This window comes from Grampus griseus, assembly GCF_964374135.1.
Source record: "Grampus griseus genome assembly, chromosome: 17".
Taxonomy (NCBI): Eukaryota; Metazoa; Chordata; class Mammalia; order Artiodactyla; family Delphinidae; genus Grampus; species Grampus griseus.
This window is the reverse complement of record NC_139011.1, coordinates 7,919,743-7,942,179: the sequence shown is the minus strand read 5'-3', so window position 1 is coordinate 7,942,179 and position 22,437 is coordinate 7,919,743. Positions and strand designations below refer to the sequence as shown.

Sequence of the window (22,437 nt, the reverse complement as noted above, 5' to 3'; positions counted from 1 at the left end):
CTCAACCAGCCTGGCCCATGAACGGCCGGCCACAGTACCCTGCTCAGAGCAGGTGCCCTCTGAACTCTGGACCTTGTGTCTCGAGGTTTCCTCTCCTAGCTGAGCTCTGCTTGTCCCCGCCCGAGCAGATCAGCCATCCTCAGGGAGAGGAAGTCAGGGCCCAGCCTACAGATTTCCTTTGGCTTCTGCAAAAACAGCAAAACCAAAAATACTACAAAACCACACTGTGTATCTGTACAGGGCTCAGAGCCGTGGCCAGCAGGTGTGAGTCCTGCCTGCTGGGCTCCTCTGTGGCAGGAACAGAACGCAGAGCACATAGCTCATGAGCAGGCGCCTGGCCCCGCTGTGGGGTCCACGGGTCTGGTTCCCAAGATCCTGGAGCCTCCGTCTGACCTCCCTGGAACAGTAGGATGGCCTCTGTCGGCCACGGGAGGCTCATTCCTGAACCCACGTGTGCATCTGGCTCTGGGTTTGTCCTGACCAGGGTATGCATGGAGGATAGGGTGGTTTTTATCAAATGCCACCCCCTTCTCAGTCCTCTGCCCCCATGGCTCTTCCCCGTCAACAAGGAATCTGCATGAGCATCATCAAAGGCTCACTGATGCCCCAGCTGGGAAACCACGGCCAAGGGTCAGCCTTGGCTGCACTTGGTCCATAACCCACTGTACAGATGGGCAAACTGAGGCCCCGTGAAGAGGAGGGCCTTGGCAAAGTCCACACAGTGTGATGTGGCAGAACCAGACCTAGAACCAGCTTTCCGGACTCCTGGACAAGGACAATGGCCGTTAGATTGTGTTTTTCATATCTTCTTTAAACTGAATCTCACCCAGGCAACAAGTAGCTACTGAAACTCAGTTTTCCGGTTGATCCAAGGGTGGGGACTCCTGGCCCAGCGGCTGGGCCGCCTCCCCACCCCTAAGGGGGTTTTAAAACCAGAGCCCTTCACAGACCACACCCACTGTCCACTCTAGTAGCCTGTGAATGACACGCTCACTTCCACCCCGACTCCAGGGTTTTCTTGGAGGACTTTGGAGACCAAATCAGGTAGTTTATTTGCGGTCATGTTACTAAATGGGGCTTGTTCATTCTCAAAGGTTTTTCAAAACTGAGTTCTAGGAAATCTTCTGAAAAGGAAGAGAGAAGGTTTCAAGGATGAGAAAGAGGAGATGGAAGAAAGGGGATGTGAGAAGCAGCAGGACGAGGAGAAAGTGGTTATGGTCGGAGCCACAGTGAGGATGCAGGAGAGACGCTGGTGGAGAGCATTAGCACTCAGTGGGTGCCTATCTGCATGTGGGGTGGAGGTGCTGGGGGCCTCCAGGCTGGACCCACCTCCACGCCTGCCCTGCCTTCCTTCCCACCACCAAGTCAAGGGTCCTGCTTTTGGAATCACAAAGAAAGACCCATTCATCTCCAAAATAGTCTATAGATACAGTCTGTGCATAGAGTATCTGCTCTTTATAACGGGGTTATAACGCATTTCTTATTTGCACGTGTTGGCTCCTTGCTGATGCATTTGAATGTGGCAAAAAGGGGAAACGCTTAGTTAACCAAAACTTTTCTATGATTAGACACACATCCCTATCCCTGAACATTGCACGACCGCGTGAGATTAGAAAGGACTGCCTTCTAATCACCCTGTAGGTACGGAGAGCCTATTGTGCTCTGGATGCTGTAGAAGGCATCGGAAGAAATATGACAATAACCAAGTCACAGGCCTCCCACGCTTGGGTGGAGGAGGACGGTCATTTCAGCATGGTTTAAGGCACAGAAAACAAGGCGATTAAGAGTACAGATTCTGGCGTCAAAGAGAGCAGGGTTCAAATCCCAGCTCTGCAACTTACCGGCTGTGTGACCTCTGGGGAGTTCCTTAACCTCTCTGAGCCTCAGTTTCTGCATCTGAAAAATAGAAGAAAATACTCAGTCTTAAGGAGAGGGAGTGAAGATCTAACGAGAGCGCCTGCCTTCTACTCAGCTCAGACACAGAGTAAATATCGACTGCTGATGAGAAGAGGCATGCCGCGGTGTGGGGAGGGAACAGCGGTCACCTACAGAGCCCTGCGGGGAGTCAGGGGACCTGAATGTGCAGGCTCTCTGCTCCAAACTGTAAATGAAATCTCCGTGCCGCCTGATCACCATGACCGCTTCCTGCTCTAAACAGAAGACAGAGGAGGGCGTATTCCGATCCTGAGACCGCTGTGTGCCCCACACTGAGCTAAGATTCTTCACACGTGGTTTAACCTCCCAGCCTCTGACAGGACAGAGGAGGAAACTGGGGCCCATCAGGTGGAGCCCAGTGGGGTCCGAGAGGGGCTGGAAACCTGTCTGTCGGGTTGAAGCCCTTCTCTACCCAGAGGACAGAGGGCAGACAGGAGCAGGTGGCACCTGCAACTGAATTCGTGGCAAGTCCCAGATCACATGTGGGGTGGGAGGGGGTCTGACTCAGAAATATTCTAACTGGTAGCCAACAGCTGTGCGTTTTGCATCTGCGAAGGGAGAGAGAACTTGAATCTGAGAATTAGGAGGTGTCATTGCTATTTTAGCACTTTTCCCTAAACGTGGAGTAGGGGAAGGGCCCTCCGTAAACAATAAGGACGACATGCTATGGTATTATTATTATTAATAAGCCTGCGGGCTTGCAGCTGCTTCAGCCACATGCTGTCTTAGCTCTTGTCCCCTGCAAGGTGTGCAAAATGCTCCTGCCCCTGGGGGTGGCGATGAAAACGACTTTCTGAATGGTCAAGACCTCCGGGTCCTCTTTCTCTCCCCCTCATCTGAGCACACCCGCGACCGTGGACCTGAGCTGGCTGACCTCTGCCCGTCAATAATGGATGACCTGTGGACATCAGTATCACATAGCACCCGCCCCGGCCAGCAGGAGGGAGCCGCTGCCCAGGATGTGCCCAACCTGCCTCTGACTCTCCATGGAAACAACAGGAAAGGAGGATTTTTTTTTGGTTTTTTATTGAAGTATATCTGATTTACAGTGTTGTGTTAGTTTCAGGTGTACAGCACAGTGATTCAGTGATATATACATATTCTTTTTCAGCTTCTTTTCCCTTATAGATTATTACAAAATACTGAGTATAGTCCCCTGTGCTATACACTAGGTCCTTGTTGGATATCTATTTTATATATATTAGTGCATATATGTTAATCCCAAACTCCTAATTTATCCCTCCTCCTTTCCCTTTTGGTAACCATAAATTTGCTTTCTAGGTCTGTGGGTCTATTTCTGTTTTGCAAATAAGTTCATTTGTATCTTTTTTTTCTAGATTCCGCATGTAAGCGATATCATATGGTATTTGTCTTTCTCTTTCTGACTTACTTCACTTAGTGTGATGATAATCTCTAAGTCCATCCATGTTGCTGCAAATGGCATTATTTTATTCTTTTTCATGGCTGAGTAATACTCCACTGTGTGTGTGTGTGTGTGTGTGTGTGTGTGTGTGTGTGAGAAAATAACATGTAAAAATAACATCTTCTTTATCCATTCACCTGTCGATGGACATTTAGGTTGCTTCCGTGTCTTGTATTGTCAATAGGGCTGCTATGAACTTTGGGGTGCATGTATTTTTTCAAATATTACAATTTTCTCTGGATATTCATCCAGAAAGGAGGAATTTTTAAAAATCATCAAATAGTTTAATTAAAAGTAATTACTTTCCAGAACAAGCAGCACGTATTGCTTGTTCCCTTCTCCCACCACATGCAGGGAGCTACGGGAGACACAGTCCATAATTAACGTCAGGTGAGCCTCAAGGCCATACATGCAGTGGCAAGGGGCACGGGCTGTGAAGCCAGACTGCCAGCCCTGTCACTGCTGGCTGTGCCTCCTTCAGTGAGTCACCTACCCTCAGTTTCCTCATCTGTAAACTAGGAACATTGAGACTGCCTACCTCCTAGGGTTGCTGAGAAGATTAAGAAGGTCAATGTATATACAGTGACAAGGAGAAAGTGCTCTCTAAGGACCAAACTACCATCATCATCACCATGATGTCATCATCACCATATCATCATCATAATTATATCATCATCATTACTGTCATCATCATCATCACCATCATCATCATCACATATCATCATCATCACTTATCATCTCATCATCATCATGTCATCATCACCATCAACATCACCATCACCAACATCACCATCATCATCACCATCATCACCATCATCATCATCATCATCATCATCACCATCATCATCATCACCATCATCATCATCATCATCATCACCATCATCATCATCATCACCATCACCATCATCATCATCATCACCATCATCATCACCATCATCATCATCATCATCACCACCATCATCATCATCATCATCATCATCATCACCATCATCATCACCATCATCATCATCATCATCACATATCATCATCATCACTTATCATCATCTCATCATCACCATCATCATCATCGTCACCATCATCATCTCATCATCATCATCATCATCATCATATCATCATCATCACCATCATCATCATCATCTCATCATCATCATCATCTCATCATCATCATCGTCTGCTCTTGGCCAGATGCTGCACATCACATGAGAAGTGTCACTGCTCCCATCTCCCAGATGAGGAAACTGAGCCTGAGATAAGATAGCACACACTGAATTATTCATCATGCCAATAATTAATTAGCAATGAGCTGGGAGGAGGCCCAGAACTTTCACATGGTACTCTCTTCTCCATGACACTGCTGGCCTGAGCACATCAGGCAGAAGGCTTGGAAAGGCCGGCTGTCCCCATGTCCTTTAACCTTTTCATCCCCAGGCAACAGCGCCATCTGCTAAATAAACATCCTCGGACACGGTCCTTCCTCAGCAAGGCCAGAAGTGGGCAAGGTAACATGAATGAGGGAAGAGAAATGAACACGGGGGTTTTGAGTGTTGCCATGGAACCCCAAGAGGTCATTCCAAGCTCGTGGTTCTGTGTCAGAAACTTCCCCGGACCCAAAGCAGTGAGAATAAGTTCTCCTGATGCCCACCCATGCCCAGCCCTGTCACATTATGGTGCTTTGCTGGTGGGGGCAGTATCTGTGGGAGGGAGTTTAGAGAATTATGGCCACCTTGGAGTTTATAACAACATCGTCGTAGAAAAGGATCTCTCTGAGTCTACCCTGGCTCTGAACATTGCCTAACTACCTTGGTATAAGCACAAAGGCCACGAGAAATCTGCTGAGATTTTGCTGACAAACCCACTCTGTCTAATGTGAGGGATCCTGGTTGGCCTGAGACCATCACTTGTCCACACAGCAGGCTCACAGTACAGCCAGGAGCACAGCCCAGGGCCTCCTAACCCTGGGTGGCTCCTGTCAGCTGCCTCAGGCTTCACGGTAGGATCCCCAAAATATATTTTCTGAGCACCTCGTGTGTGCCAGGAATTGGAACAGAGGCCAAGGATTTAAAGATAAATGGAATGAGAGATACCTACACAGGGGAATACCCAAAACGTGGGACAAACTACCACCAAGTAGTCCCAGCAGCCTTGCACCTATTCAGTGCTCCCAAGCCAGACACCCTAAGTGCCTGGCCCATCACATTCACAACAGCCCTACAGAATAAGGCACTGAGTGGTATCTCCCCACCAAACACATATGCTAAAGCCCTAACCTCCAATGTGACTGAATTTAGAGACAGGGCCTTTAGAGAGGGAATTAAGGTTAAGTGAGGTCATAAAGGTGGGACCCTAAGCTGACAGGACTGGTGTCCTTATAAGACGTGCACACACAGAAGGAAGGCTGTGTGAGAACACCATGAGAAGGTGGCCAGAAAGAGAGGCCTCGCCAGAAACCAACCCTGGCAGCACCTTGATCTTGGACTCTGAGCCTCCAAAACTGTGCAAAAAAATACATTTCTTTCCTCTAAGCCACCCGGTTTGTGATACTCTGTCACGGCAGCCCTTGGAGGCTAATCCAGGGCTATAACTGTCATCCCCATTTTGCAGATGAGGAAGTTGAGGCACAAGGAGGTGACGGACCACACTGAAGGCCACACAACTACTAAGAGGTAGAGTCAGACCCACGCATCTGGCTGCAGAGCCCAATGGTTGACGGCCAATTGTATTATGCAAACATCGTTCCCCTCTCTTTGCCCCCAACCCCTCACCGTGGGGGACTCTAACTCCCTGCTCCACCGATGCTGGGTTTGGCCATGTCCCTTGCTTTGGCCAATAGAGTGTGAGCAGACGTGCTCTGTGTGCCACCTCTAAGCAGAAGGTTTAAATTTGATTGTGTGGCTCGCTCCGTTCTGGCGTGAGCACAGCGTGTCCTAGACGGTGACCACCTTCAGCCCAGGCCTCTGACCGAGAGAACTCAAGGAACACGGCTGAGCCGCAGTCACCCTGCCGTTGAGCACAGTCTGCCTGTGATGTGAACAGGAAATAAGCATGTGTTGTACGGCACTGAGATTCGGGGACTCTTTGTTAGGCAGCACCATACACGGTTCCTTTTGCAATTATCCAGACTCCTTCCAACAAACATTCCGTTCGGAAGGACTGAGTAGGTGGTCTGGAGACTTCCAACCCAGGCTCTGCCATTCACCAGCTTTGTGGCTTTGGATAAGCCACTTCACTTCTCCGAGCCTCTGTTTTCTCATCTGCATAATGGGCATAATAACAGCACCCCCCCCCCACCCCGACCCCGATCCTGGGGTTGTTGCAGGGACTCAGTGAGAGATGATAGAAAGTTCTCAGCACAGCGTCTGACATAGTAGGTGCTCGTACGGTTGGTAAGCGGGATGGTGGTGTGATGTATTAAGTCGGAAGGTGGACGGGACTGGATTCGAATCAAGTGGTCCTCTTTTCAGCACATCCTTACAGCAAGGCCTCCCTCCATGTCGATCGGGTGGAAGTCTGCATTCTACAGGAGGGGGCGGGGCCGGTCCCACTCAAGAAGGCAGCAGGAAGCAGGCTGCGCGAGGAACCGGGAGGCACTTGGTTCTCGCAAAGGCAAAGCTGGGCTCTCCCCAGCCCAGAGTCAAGAAAGCCTGGACAGGAAGGAAGGCTGGGAAAGCACTTTGAGGGTCTGGCTCCTCTTCTCCCCCCTCCAGTCCCACTTCACAGATGAGAAACTGAACCTGGGAAGGGGGAGTGTCTTCCCCAGGGTCACACAGCCACTTAGCTTCGGAACTTGGAATAGAACCTTGGTCTCCTGAGATGAGCGTCACTCCTCCGCCTCCTGCTCTTCTACGAGGAAACGTGGCTCATTCCTTCCGCTGGCTCGGAAGGCAAATGTCAAGTTTCTCTATCTCTGTGGGTGGATTTACCAAAACTCAACATAACTCAACAAGCTTTTCTCTGAGTCACTTCAAAACATCTCCCTTGTCTTTCAGGGAGAGTCGATCTCATTCACATGCTCCATGGATCCTGGAATGGGAAGTGGGGTGGTCAACTGTGAACTCAACGCAGGGCATAAAGGAGGAGTTGGTGGGCACTGGATCTGGTTTGGGGTCTTTGTTTGTTGGTCTGCTTTCCCCCAAGCCTTGCGATTGGCAGTAGGGGGAGAGTGGGTGCGGGAAGGTACAGAATCCGCTCTTCAGAGCTGCTGGTCCAGAGTACGTGAGACAGGATGCTGTACGTTAGAGAAGAGACAGGAAAGGTGAGCACAGGCTGTGCTAGACAGGGAGGGCTTCAGGGAAGAGGTGAGCCTGGCACTGGTTCTAGAAAGACGGGGAGAATAAGACAAGGTAGAGGAGAAAAAGAATTCCAGAGTCTTGTGGGGTAAAGTTTTGAAAGAGAGCAAGGAGGACAAACATCCCACTTTTGTGTTTTTGTTTTTCTTCACAGGGCCGGGGGCAGAGCTGATAATGAGTAATCGGTAGAATCCATGATCTGAACATTCAGGGAGCATCACTGGAGCGTGCCTCAGTTTATCCATCTGCAAAATGGGGAAACTGCAGCCAACTGTATAGGCTTCTGGAGGGTAGAGAAGGATGAAACCCACGTGGGACATCCCAGAGGAGGCCCTGCAAGTGGTCTAAAGTTACACTGCCCAGCACAGCAGTCACTGTTGAAAGGCAATTCTTCATGGGTCTTCTGCACGTCTATGTGTCTTTGGGGCAGAAGCAATGACAGCTTCTGTTCTGGACTATCTTTTCAAGGATGCAGAGGGGATGGAAGATAGAGGTAGTGTGTCCCTCTGGAGCAGAGCCCAGGTCTGCTTACCATCCAGTATCATAATAAAGACTATTTTTTATTAGTAATAAAGTTGGGTAGGTTTGCTTGCAGACCATTATGAAAGATCATGGATCTCATCTACAAAGCAAAGCCATGGGACTTGGGAAGCAAGTAAATGATACAAACTAAAGCTCAGACTGCCTTCTGTGTGTGCTATGAGTAATACAGTCCTTCGTGTCTGATCCAGGAAGCGCACGTCTTCTGCCAGCATCTCCCAACAGGCTGATTTGTTAGCTTACAACTAGAATAACATCTCAAGATTTTCAGTTCTTCACAGCCACTGGCCACACGTGGCTATTTTTAATTAAAATGAAATAAAATGTAAAATACAGTTCTTCAGTTGCGACAACCATATTTCAAGCACTTAATAGCCTCGTATGGTTAGCAGGGACCGGACAGGACAGATGGGGGCCATTCCCATCACTGGGAAAGCTCTATGAAGAGCACTGATCTAAGACATAAGGGCACAGGGTATGGGGCCGGACCAGCTTGGGTTCAATCCTTGCTTCTGCAATTTCTGGCTCTGAGACTTTCAGCAAGTTATTTCAGCTGAGTTCCCTTTCCTTGTCTGTAAGGCAAGAAAAACAGGGCTGACCTAAGGGTTCTTATGAGGATTCCGCAAGACAGCACATAAAAAGGGTGCAGTCCAGCCTGCTGAGGGGGTCCCTAAACAGGAACTAATAATTTAGATATTGAGCAAATGCCACTTCCCCTTCACACTACAGTGGCAGGCAACACTGAGTGGTGCGAATGAACAGGAAGCAAGGTGACAAACATAGACAGGCCTAGGAAGTCAAGTCCAAAGGTTTAGCCTGAGGGCAAGTGGGAGCCTCAGAAGATTGTAGGCAGAGGGAGGCCTCGTCTCTGCCCACCCAAGCTCATGGAGGCAGTGTGGGAGGGGAAAGGCCACAGGCTTTGGTCTAGAAGACATGGCTGGGATTCTGACACTGTCCCTCTCGAGCTGGGAGGCCCTGGGCAGGTATTTTATCTCAAGAGGCGTGGCTTTCACCTTGCAGACGCTGGCACTGTAAGCCCCACCTCGTGGGGTTGGTGGGAGAGGTAAATGAGATAATACACTTAAAGCTTCTAGAAAGATCCTGGCGCATAGCAGGCACACTAAGAAAGGAAAATCCATTGCTTTCTTCTCTGGGCTGGCCGAGAGGACAGGCAGGAAACCTGAGTGGCCTGGAGGGGCAGGGGGTGGTAACCAGGAGCTGCTGGCCTTTCCTCGGGTAGCAGATTACTCGCAGTGACCCTCAGAGACACCTCACCTGGAAAGGCAGGTCGCAGGTTTGAATTCCCTCAGCTGGGGTCAGGCTACGTGGAAGGGGCCGCCAGGTCCCTGGAGAGTGGCCGCTCTTGGCGCCCAGTGCAGAGAGCCTTTTCTGAGCCGCTAACACCCCTCAGCTGTTGTGTCTCTTGGCTGCTAGCAGCTGCCCCTTCCTCCAGAGGACTGCCCTGGCCAGACAGGAGCTGCCTCGCCCAAGAGGTGACCCCCTCTGGCCCCCGCCACCCTGGGCTGCCCCCAGACTATGACGGAGGGAATCGGGGCTGCACGAAGCTGACCCCCTTTGCCTCCACATGGAACCAGCCCTGTGGTGGGTGCCCTGTACACTCCAGGGTCCCGTGGGGTCAGGCTGACTCCAGCTGAGATACCTCCTTACCCAGCCTCTCTCCTCCCCCTGCCCTGTCCAGCCTCTCTCACCACCTTCTGGAAGCCACAGGCACCAAACCCCTGCCTCGGGCTCTGCGGGGAGGGAACTGGGCCCCCTGCATGAGGCTGGTCTGAGCAGTGACCGTCAGGAAGAGAAAGCCTCAAAGTGAAGCACTCGCTCTCCAGTTCAGAGAGCTTTTTCCAGAGTACGGAGGCTCCCCGACCACCGTCTGGTCCAGACTCTTGGCTTTATACCAAGCAGCAGAAGCCATCGGTCACTTAGCAAAGACTGACTGGGGCCCAGAATGTGCTGGGCTCTGTTCTGGGTGCTGGTGACACCACGGTGAACAAGGAAACAGCCTTCTCCTCTGGAAGGTTAGGCATCAAATCCAACAGAGCAGATCACGGGAAACACTTCAGCAGCAAAGTCGAGGGGGTGGCGTGACAGTGGATGACAAGGAAGGTGCCACTGGGGTAAACTCCAAGCTGAGCTCCTGAACGAGTCGGCCGTGCAAAGGCAGGGGCGAGGAGACCAGAGTTCAGGCGGAGGGGAGAGTCCGTGTAAGGTGGTACAGCAGAAACGAGCTATGCATATCCAGCCCAAAGGCCAGCGTGGTGCAAGCACACTGGCTAAGGGATAATTTTACAGGATGGGGTCAGAGAGGGAAGCAGGGCCTGATCATGTGGCCCCGGGAGGGCAGTGGCCTGTCACCCAGCAAATTAGCAAAGGCAAGACACTCTTCACGACCCCCTTCCTAGTCACCCCCTCTGGGTGAGCTCTGTCCTTGGAAACCGGCGGCATACCAGTCCCACTGGGGTTCCCCAGGCCGAGCCCGTCTTTCACGTCGAATATTTCAAAACCAGAGATTAAGACTCGTGAGTAAGCCAATTAGCGGCCTTTGGAACATCACCTCCACTTTCCAAAGTGTTTCTCTGGGCTTTCATGTGAAGGCGCCCAGCAGACACGAGACTGATAAATATTTCATCGTCCTTCATTTCCTCTCACATCAAATGAAGGGGCGGCGGAAGGCGTGGGGAGGACCTGCTGGAGAGATGAGTCAGGGCAGAGCATGGATGGGCTTTTGGAGTGGGGGCAGCTGCATGTCCTTCCTGCTGCTCGCTTGCTGGGCAACCTGCAGCCAGTGCTGAAAGCATCCGGCGCTTCCGTGTCCTCCTCTGGAAAATAAGAGTGCTGAGAACCGTGACAGAGTGGACTGAAGGCGGCTCACGTGCTGGGCACACGCTGAGGACAGGTGACCGGTCTTCAGCACTGACAGTCACGTGACTGCACTCAGGTCCTCCTCTGCCCAGGGCGCCCACCCCAGCTGGGAGCAGCACGGGGACACGGGGAAATGTCCATCATGGGGGAAGGACAGGGCATGGAGTAGAAATCTGAGGACGCCTGTCTCCAGTGCATCCTTCCTGAGTCCTCACACCGCGTGATTCACGCAAATAACCGCTGACCTTTTCAAACAAGACTTTAAGGGATAAACGGAAGTGCTTGTTGCCACAGCAGATAGAGGGCAAAGAAAGGAAATCCTTGTCATTTCCCTCTTTAAGTCTCCAGCCTTATTATCCAACGCCTGAATTAAATCCCTCTGATATACTTGTACATTTTGGCAGTAAATACTCATCTCAGGGGTTTTAAAAGATCGACAAACACATTGTGAAAATTCTCATCAAGCCGAAGCTTGCTAAGGACGGAAAAGCAAGGTTATCTGGGCTTAGAACGTTCGTTAAGAGTGTATGGAGACGTAGATACGCATGAAATCTGCAGTCCCTGTGCAAGATTAACATATGGAATTGTTCTGGAGCGTCTAATAACACAGAAGCGTGACTGTCTTTAATGAGCACCTACTATCTGCCCGGCACTTTACAGACAACAGAACATTCACTAACTACTTCGATGTGCACTGTTTCAAACAGTTTATGTGGATAAAGCCATTCAATCTTCCGAACAGCCTAGTATTAGGTACCTTATTGTCACCCCATGTTTAGGCTAGCACAGAGAGGTGAAGTCACTCATGCAAAGGTCACACAGCGAGTAGATGGTAGAGTCGGTACCAGAATCCAGATTGCCGGGCTCCGGAGCTGACGCCAACAGTGACAAACTGTCCTAAGGTGTCTCCCCTCCTCTTAGCTGCAGACCTTGACAGTGACATATCATCATTTCCATTCTTAAGGGAAGTCCATCAAGTTGCAGAAGGAGAAGGGCTTTTCCCAGGTCACAGGCCAGATATGAGTCAACTCAGGGACAGTCCAGGTCCCAAGCCTCATTTCTGCAGTGTGTCCCGAGGCTAACCAAGTCAGGGGTGGGTGGGAAGTGAGCTGGGAGGAAAGGAAGACAAAGCCATTTGGCCTCTTCAAATTCAGAGAACCAAATGCATCTCCCTATTTGCCCTTTGCCAAACCAGTTTGGGTTTTCAAGTGAATAATTAAGATTCTTAACAGGAAATCTCTATCTTAGGCACAGCACTGGGTATGAGGACATCTTAAACAGGACCAGAAGAAAAGGCTGGAGGACTCTCCTTTCGCTTAGTATAAAAGTCGCACGTGATTCTTTAAGATCAGGCTGACAACCCAGTCCATGGAAGGGTCCAGACTGTGGGGAAGGGACTGGTGGCTTCTGTGAAGTAGGGGGTCCTCACTTGGGGTCCTATTGCCAAGGACTGGCTGGTGGACTGGACAGGTCTCTCAGGACATGACGGGCCCAGTAACCCCTGAGAACACAGTTTTCAAGGTCAGGGAGAAGCACAGAATGAGGACAGCGCTGTCCCCACGTCAGTCACCCCTGCTCGGAGGTCCCACCAGGCCCCCAGGCTCTGGCTTTGCCTCTGCCTGCATCAGTGCCCCGCCCACCTCTCCTGCTGGGGACCTAAGACTGACCAAGATGCAGGTCGATGCCAGCACGTCCAGGATGCCTCATCCAGAACCACCCGTTTATACCACTTTTGAGTACTTTTTTCTTCTTTTTTTGGTTTGTTTTTGCATTTTATCTTGGAATGGAGAAGGTCCATGCTTAGTGTAAAACTCCATATTTACATCAAGGAAAAGGCTGAACACACAAGAAATGTAAACTTCTCTAAGGCAAGGGTTGGTAAACTACAGCCTGCAGGCTGGCCACCTGCTTTTATAAATAAAGTTTTATTGGAACACCATTGTGCACATTCATTTCTGTATCGTCGATGGCTGCTTTTGTGCTCCAAGGGCAGAGAGTTGAGTAGTTGTAACAGAGACTGTATGGCTCTCAAAGCCTAAAATGTTTACTACCTGTCCCTTTATATAAAAAGATGGCTTTTTTTTTTTTTTTTTTTGGTCCCTGACCTATGGGACCAAATGCCTTGAACTAATTTTTTTTTTTTTTTAAAGGGGAAAGGACATAAAAGGCAAATCAGCACAAAAGGAAGGCAGGTGACCCATCAACTATCAGAACATTTCAACTTCACTACTAACCGAAGTCATTCAATCAGCAAAGAGATGCCATTTCTTACATATCAGAATCTCAAGGATGCCGACCCCTGACCCCTAGTTCCCTCTTTGCATGACCCCTCCTGCCCTGCACAGCACACTCCCAGGCAACCCACAGTTGACTCACACACACGCTCAGCGTGGACCAGCGCTGCCTGCACTAGCTCAGCCTCACCCTGGGAGCACGATGCACAGAGTAGAGGCGCCCTCCGAGCTGTGGGAGAGGAATGAAGGGGCAGCATCAGGAGGTGTAAGAGCCACCTGGTCGCTTTCCTCCCTTCCAGCTGCTGCCCAGTCTCCTTCTGGTGAGTCCCTCTCCTCCGCGAGCCCTCCATGGGATGGTCAACACCACGACATGAGTACAGGGGTCCCTGGAGACTCCTCAGGCTTCTGCATTCTCGGGCAGTGAGATTCGCTCCTGGGGCCCTGACCTCTGAGCACGTGAGCGAGGCTGGAAGGAATGCGGGGGCAAGGTTCTGAATTCCTGGGGCACTAGGTGGAGACATGGGGTCCAGACCTCACGTGGGTTTGCCTGCTAAGACCCTGCCTTTCTAGTCCAGGGCTCAGGGCCTTCTCTTCAATCCTGCGGCTCGCCCACAGTTTCATAGAGAGAGGGAGGCCACGCTGCTCATTTCCACACGGGCCCCTCCGCCAATCCAAAGCCCTACTGGCAAAATCCATCTCCCTCTCACTATGCAGCCAACCCTACTCACGCCTCACAGCCCAGATGACCTACCCTCCCTTCCTTAACGTTTTTCGGGGTGATCCAGCCTCTTCCTCCCCACAGTCCTCTTCATTTTCTGGACCTCTCGTTCCCCCACCCACAGTCCTGGCCTCACTAGCAGGGCCTGTCTCAGAGAGTGAGCTCCTTGCCACCACCTTGGGGGAGAACACCCGTCATGAAAGGGCAGGCAGCTCGCCCTCCCTCCAGAGACCCACACCCACTCCTGGAGTCCTCGGCCACCTCTCTCTGCTTCACCCTCACGTGTTCACCCCTGCCCTCTCTGTTCCCATCCTGCTAACCCAATATCTGTGCTTGAACTCTCCAAGTTCATTCTGCCTCCGGGCCTTTGCACTTGCTGACTGTACTGACTCCTTCTCCTCCTTCCTTTCCCAGCTCAAATGCCACCCTTTGGGGAGAAGGAATAGAAGGGAAAAAGTAGTTCACGTTTCTCTAGCCTTTTCATTGGCAATTTAGATCCATCCACTTGATTACACTCTCATAACAGCTCTGTGACAGCGGCAGGGCCACAGTGATGAACACAGGCAGCCCAGTGTCAGAGCTGGGTCATCGTGAACTGGACTGCTATTCACTCTCACCTCCAAGCTCGGGTTCATTTCCCTAAGCCATGTGTCTGACCAGAAACGAGAGAAGACATCCCCACTCCACCTGAGACTTCACAGGCAGACTCTAAGGATGCCAGTTCAAGGGCAGTCAGACTCCAGGCATTCAGTCGAAAAGACCCTTTACAAAGAGGCCAGAGCTGATCTCTGCACCCTCACAGCTGAAAGTGTTAGTTCAGCAAATGCACAAACAGCTCTCCTGCCAGCAGGGGGCGCCCTGGCATTCGTGCCCCACTGCGTGCCAACCGTTTCCTGCCGAATGACAAGTCAGAATTTGCCCTGTGCCACACTCTTGGTCAGGCTTTCACCGAAACCATTCCAGGGTTGTTTTTGGCAACACAGTCGCTGGACAATCCCATGGAGGAGGGCCCAGAAGCCCGGCCCTACCCCAGACTCTGCCATTACCAGCTGTGTGACTTGGAGCTGGTCCCTTTCCTTCCCTGGGCTTTGGTTCCTGCCTTGGCAAAAGGTGGGGTTAGGAGACCACTGGGATGTTGGACCTCGCTTTACGTCCCTCGGGGTCACTACCTCCCCAGGAACCTTTGGCAAGTTCCCAAACTCTGAACCTCAGTTTCCCAATCAGTCAAACGTTGTACTAAATCAGAAGATACGGCAACAGCTGTTTTACAAACCGATTCTGTCTGTGCCATACAGCCATTCACAAAACTCTGAATTAGCTATAATTGTCAAAAATCAGAAAGCTTTACATAAAAATCTGGACCTCAAGCTTCTTTTGCTAAAGAAGGGGGAAAGCCAGGAACCCGGGGCTCCCATTCCCCAATCCCCACGGCGGAGCAGCAGCCATCCCCTTTGGTCAGAACCTGGTCGGTTTTCTAGTTTGTTGCAGGCCCCACTATTCCCTATTGTCTTCCTAGGTCTCTTTATCTGTTCATATCACCCACCTGGTCCCTATGAACCTAGGGGACTGTGACTCCTAGACTGGAGGTCCTAAAGGTCTCCGCTGCTCCTGCTCCTGCCATACCCTGGGGTAGGGAGTGGAGGGCTGCCCAGCTGGAGGCTGAGACCTCCAGGGCTTCCTCCCACTGCCTGGCTGAAGGGAGAGGCCCTGCCTCTGCTAGGATTCCGACACCCGGGTCAGCGGAAAGATGATAGCCTCTGGGACGCACCTACCAGCCATCAATCAGGCCATGTGGAGCTCCCTGCGGCCACTGCAGCCTCCTATAATTACCTGCAGTGTGTAATAAAGCCCCATTTAGGAACCTGAGAAAGGACCCCACAAGGAGAACTGTTTCCTGGATAAGTTCCTGATCACAGAATTTCAGGGTTGCAAGCGACTTTAAAAAAGCATCTAGACCCACCATCTGATGCTTAAATCTCCTCCAGAGAGGCTGACAAGATTCATTCCGGGTCTTACTATTTGCCCGGCACTGTCAGGAGCTGAAAATATAAAAAAAGCAGCAAATGCAGCCTCAACTGCGAGTCCTCCCAGGCTGTGGAGGCCAGTCTGGCAAACGGACAATGAGGACGCAGGATGGCACGGGCTTTCACACCCAGCAGCTACCGGGAACTCGGCCATACTATTTGTCAAACACTCTGCATAAATAATCTCAGCTACTTCTCAAGAAAACTCTCCCAGGAGGTGCTATTCTTTTTTTATTTCCTCAACTTTTTGTTTTACTCACGATATAACTACAACACGCACCACACACTGACATTTTCTCCATCACGTTCTTAAGCCTAGACAATCAACAAAACAAAAATCAAACTATGATTCGCATAGGTTTGTCAGTTTCCATATGAAAATATTCCCATTACAGCCGATTTCAAGCTACAGGGAATTGGGCAGAGATATACAGTAGACAACCTTATATAGCGCTTACACAGACGGTAAAACAGACCTAAGTAACCCAGTAGCATAGATATTACTCATATGTACTAAAGCAATAACAAAGTGATGAATTTCAAGTACTTATTCAGGAGGTGCTATCCTTAACCTCTCGTTTGCAGGTGAGGACTCTGAGGCTCAGAGAGGTTAAGGCCCTTGGTCAAGGTTGCACAGCCTATAGGTGTTGGAGCAGGCTTTGATCCCAGCGATCTGAGACTCCAGAACTGGGTTTGTAAACACAACCTCAGTCTGCTATTCTGAAGGGCAGCCTGGGGAGCAGAGAGGAGAGACTGGGGAGCAGCGCCTGCTGAGGGGACAAAAGTCTGTCCTGAATCCTGAAGGACACGCAGAAGACAGAGTAAGCCCGAGGTGGACGAAGGGCCAGGCTGAGGGCTGGGCCGGTGCAGAGGTCTGGGGCCTCATTAGTAATCAGAGAAATGCCAATAAAAACAGGATGAGACATCACTTGACACCTATTAGCTTGGCAAAAATCATCAGGCACTGCGATGCCAACTGTCGGCGGGTGGCTGCAGACGTGAGAACTCACGCCCTGCTGATAGGAAGGTGGACTCGGCAGCCGTCCTAGGACACCACCTGGCAGTACCGGGGCAAGTTACACATAGGCAACCTCTATGCCCCAGCAATTCCACTCCCACCTATCCGAAGTGTTAAGGAAGCTATCAAGCAAATTTTGGAATGTTCTTATGTATGTTAAAGGAAGATAAATTCTGGTTCACAAAGAATTTTTAAAGACATGGGGAAATGTTTCTGTTGTAAGGCCAAGGAGGCAGGAGGCGGGAAATACATGAGCTGAGAACAGAGCCACCTTGTAGGGTAACCCGGGAAGTGTCCGGGATCACATGCCAGGCATATTTAATTCAATAAATCAATGTGCTCAGGTCCTGTTACCTCTGACAGTCATGTTCTGGGGAGCTTTGATCTGATCTTTACATTTTCCCCCATTCATTCATTCATCCATTCATTCGTTCAATATTTATTTACTAAACACCTGTTAAATGTCAGGTAATGTGTCAAGAGGGAACAAAATGGATGAAGGGAGCTTAAGTTTTAGGCGCAAGAGAGAATCAACAAAGAAGTAGATGCGTAACACGTCAGATGTCCAGAGACCAGTGATGGAGAATAGAGGACGGGGCGTGGGCAGAGAGTGCAGAGAGTGGGAGTGTGCACACGCAGTGGACGGTTCTGTGTACTCTGCAGGGAACCCCGTCTCGCTAAAGGCAGCCTCCTACGCCAGCAGCACCAAAGCTTCTGTGTCCTGCCACGTCTGCTCTCCTAGGGCTCCTAGTCGTACCAGCTTCAGGTGAAACTTCATTTAGCTCCTGAGGACTTGAGCTGCTTCGAAGTCATCGAGAAGAGACACTGAGTCTGGTCCATCTGGTACCTTTCCTCTGAGTCAGGAACACATGGTTTCAGATCCTTTTTCAGCAGAAGCATGAGCCCCCTGCAGCAGAGGCACCGTCCCTGACAGCTCTGCTCACCACAGTCTCCAACAAGAGGACATTCATGTTCGGCATCAAAAGCCTAAACAAGTACTCAGCTTCCGCCCTGGAGTCCCCTTCTAGGGATCTATTCCCGGAAATGGCTCAATGTGTGGACAGAGTTTTGTGCCCAAAGAGGTTTATCATCGTGTTATTTTTTTTTTCTTCCAGTCTTATTGAGATGGAATTGACATAGAGCACTGTATAAGTTTAAGGTGTACAGCATCATGGTTTGACTTGCATACATCATGAAATGATTATAAGTTTCGTGAACATCCATCCTCTCACGCAGATAAAAAATTAAAGAAACAGAAAACATTTTGTGATGAGAACTCAGGATTTAGTCTCTTAACAATTTTTATATATAACATACAGCAGTTAATTATATTAACCGTGTTGTACGTTCCATCCCTAGTACTTATTCATCTTATAACCGGAAGTTTGTACCTTTTGACCACCTATATCCAATTCTCCCTCCCTCACCTTCCCCTCTGGTAACCACAAATCTCATCTCTTTTTTATGGGTTTGTTTGTATGTTTGACTATTTTTGAAGTGTAATTGACCTACGGCACTATGTTAGTTCCCGATGCACAACCTAGTGATTTTTTTCCATATATTTCAAATGATCACCACAGTAAGTCTAGTTATGATATGTCACCATGCAAAGATATTCTATCGTTACTGACTGTATTCCCCACACTGAATATTTCATACCTGTGACTCATTCATTTTGCAGCTGGAAGTTTCTACCTCTTACTCTCCCTCACCTATTTCTTTCCTCTCTTCCCCTCCTTCTCCTGTGGCAGCCACCTGTTCGTTCTCTGTATCTATAACTCTGTTTCTGTTTTGCTATATTTGTTTGTTTGTTTTGTTTTCTAGATTCCACATATATGTGAAACCATACAGTATTTGTCTTTCTCTGTCTGACTCATTTCATTTAAATAATACCCTCTAAGTATTATTGTAAATGGCAAGATTTCATTCTTTTTTTATGGCTGAGTAATATCCCATTGTGTGTGTATATATATTTATATATATATATATATATACCACATCTTCTTTATCTTTATCATGTTATTTATATATAGATATTTATATATATATTTATTAATTTTTATTTATTTACTTATATAAATAAAATATCACGTCATTATATATATATATATATATATATATATATATATATACACACACACACCCCACATCTTCTTTATCTTTATCATGTTATTTTATTTATTTATTTTTTTGCGGTACGCAGGCCTCTCACTGTTGTGGCCTCTCCCGTTGCGGAGCACAGGCTCCGGACGCGCAGGCCCAGAGGCCATGGCTCACAGGTCTAGCCGCTCCGCGGCATGTGGGATCTTCCCGGACCGGGGCACGAACCCGTGTCCCCTGCATCGGCAGGCGGACTCCCAACCACCGCACCACCAGGGAAGCCCCATCATGTTATTTTTAATAGCAAAATGCCACAGAGCTCCAACACGCTCCACCGTAAGGAGATTACTAAGTGCATCATGGTACGAGCGAGCATCTGTTACACCATGGAAAAGTCTGCATCTTTAATAATGCTCATGCAGAATTTGAACAGGAGAAAACATCTGCTATACCGTTAAATTGTTAAAAGACAAAGGAAACAATATCAGAATCAGAATGACAGTTTTAACAATAGAGGAACCGAAAAACATACAGTGAAAGGAAATTCTCTAAAATACTAAGATAGGCACTTTCTGGGAGAAGTGGTTCTGTAGGATTTTTTATCTTCACACTCTTCTCTCTTTTCAGCATTTTCTTCAGTGATCATGGCTACTTTTATGATCGTGAAATAAAACTACCAACACTCCCCAACCCTAAAAAATGGTGGTACCTTCAAAACGTTCTCTAGCCACCGGACGCGCACCAGGACCTTTACCTAGCAATCTCCCAAGGCTGTATTTAATGAGAAAGCCTCCTAGGATTTGGGATTTCATTTCCAGAAGCTCAGACGCAAAGAAGAGAAGGAAAAATAGAAAGCAATATAGGATGTCAGCAAGGGTGTGTCAGAATGCAGAGCCAGCCAGGGTGGACCTGGCTCCCAGGAAAGAGGGCTTGGGAACACTGTCCCTGGATTCAGAGGCTCCCTAGGGCCCCGCCCAGCCCCCATTCCCCTCTCCAACCCCAGCTAAAAGCCTGTAGGGACTGCCTCACTTTCACCCTGGAGCGCAGAGAGGTCCTTCCTCGCCTTTCAAAGCACCGTCCCTGGCTCAATATGGGCGAAGCTCCTTGCACTATCCTTGTGGAAATGTATTACAGGGTCATGTATTATACGCCACAGCAGAAGGTCTGAGGCTCAGAGAGGTCAACCGACTTGCCCGAGGCCACACAGCTGGTAAGAGACAAAGCAAGGCATGGGACTCAGGCTTCTGCTCTGACCCCCGGAGGACTTTACCCCACACCACAGCTGGCCCAGGAGCCCAGCAATGGCATCTGGAAGCCTGGGTTCAAATCCCAGCAGAGTCGCTCAGCCTCTGTGGGAGTCTTGCTAGCTAACCCCTAGGAGCCCAGGTTCCATCCATGAACGGGAAACAAACCTAATACTGACCCTAGGGGTCAAATGCTAAGCCGCTGGTACCCTGTAAGCACATAATCAATACTATTATTGTTGTTGTTTGTCACTTTTGTCCTCCCTGGAGTTAGGTCCCTCTCTGGCCTCCTGGTGTGCCCCAGCGCACTGCCCCCCTCCTTCCACCCTCCCAGGCCGAGGAAAGGGCCTTCCCAGCTCCATCCCCAGACCAGCGTGGAGAACGTGCTGGGCAAACGAGCAATGGAGTAAAGAGACCGAGACCAGGACAGAATCACGAGAGGAGGGTCAGCTCTGCTGAGACATTTGCGGAGCATTTCCAAACTCTGCTTTTTGGCTTCACGTGGCTGCTTTCTGGCCAACTGTGCTCAATTCGTGTCTAATTCCAAACAGATGGGTCTGTGCCCCGCCCTCACCCTGCTCAGTCTCTCCCCACCTCCTCCACGGGCCTCCCGCCTTCGGACCAGACCAGAGGGGTGCTGCCCGGCCTCCTGAGGAGGGTGGGGCACAGCCCTTCCTGGGGGTGTTGCTCAGTCCTCCGAACACCACAGAGGCGGAGACTGAGAGGTCCAGGCCCACATAAGCCAAAGGACAGACAGGCCCGCCCTGCCCCTGGGCGCGCCTCTGTCACAGCACGTGTCACAGGGCAACAACCACGCCGCCTGTGCGCAGCTGTTGCTCCCTCCACGCTGAGAGGCAGGAAAGCCTAGTGGTTAAGCACATAGACTCTGGGGCCACGTGGCCTGAGTCTGAATCTGGCTCTGCCAAATCTTTGCTGGGCACCCCTGGGCAAGTCTCTTAACCTCTCTGTGCCTTTTTCTCCTTTCTCTGTAAAGCAGAGATTGTGATGTTAAAACTAGCACCTACCTCAACGGGGCCCTGCAAGGATGGATCGGGAGTTTATGTAAAGACTGAGAAGAGTCATGCCATCGACGGAGACCAGCCATGTTTCCCGCTCTGTGTCAAATGCACAGTCAACTCTCATGGGATTCCCAGGAATTCCCTAAGGTCTGCACTGGGGTCAGTGCTCTTCCAGGGTAATATTTATGACTGGTAAAATATATATATATATGTTTTTAATGAAGGTTGAGCAAGTTATTATCACCCTAAATTTTCAAATGAAAATCTGAAACGCAGAGAGGTTAAGAACTTGTCCAAGGTCACCCAGCCTGTAAGTGGTAGAACCAGGACACAAACCCAGGCAGTGTTCCCAGGACAGAGCTTTAACCACCAGGCAACACTGCCACCTCCAGCTGACATCACCGTTTTGCAGGTAAGTGGACCCTGGCACTTCCTTTAGTTCTCCCAAAGGTAGCCTTGCACTGGAAGGCAGGCCTGGACCCTAGGCAGCCTACATTTTGACAAACTCCTAAGCTGAAGATTCTCCCACCTTTGCAGACCTGACAACTCCCCAGCCCTGGGCGTCAGAGACCCTCACCTTCTGCCGTTCCCTCTTCCATCACTCATTCCCCAGCCAGTATCCAGGGTCTGGGTTCCTACAGATTGTTCTAGATCAAGAGGAAGGAAGCTAGAAAGAGCTGATGAAGACTTCAAGGCTCCCCAAACATTCAGAGCCAGCAAATCCATGCAGAGGCTTCAGTAAAGGGTTGTCTAATCACCGTTTGCTTCAACCAGCTAATATCTTTCTTTTCATCCAGACATCTGTCTCCACAGAAAAAAAGGCATCCACCGAGGGGCCAGGGGCCTAATTGCTGTGGGTTCCTGAGATACAATTACGTGTCAGAGAGAAACAGAGCGAATACTGGGACTTTCGGGCAACACAGAAACCACTGTAAAACCTTGCAATTACGGGGCAAAAACAAAAAAGTGAGCTGCCCCGGCTCCTGGGGTAGAAATAGCCCAGCGTGGTTTCCTGATTT

At 49.9% G+C, this 22,437-nt stretch overlaps 1 protein-coding gene across 2 annotated transcripts in view; it reads right to left on the bottom strand.

Annotated features, from left to right (window-relative positions):
• The window catches only part of ST3GAL1 (ST3 beta-galactoside alpha-2,3-sialyltransferase 1), an 88,382-nt gene that overhangs the window by 41,060 nt on the left and 24,885 nt on the right, over positions 1-22,437 (bottom strand). For both annotated transcript variants that reach the window (XM_082674583.1, XM_082674584.1), the window contains exon 2: positions 1,842-1,896. The gene's annotated coding sequence lies outside the window, so the exon portion shown is untranslated. The remainder of the gene's footprint in view (positions 1-1,841; positions 1,897-22,437) is intronic.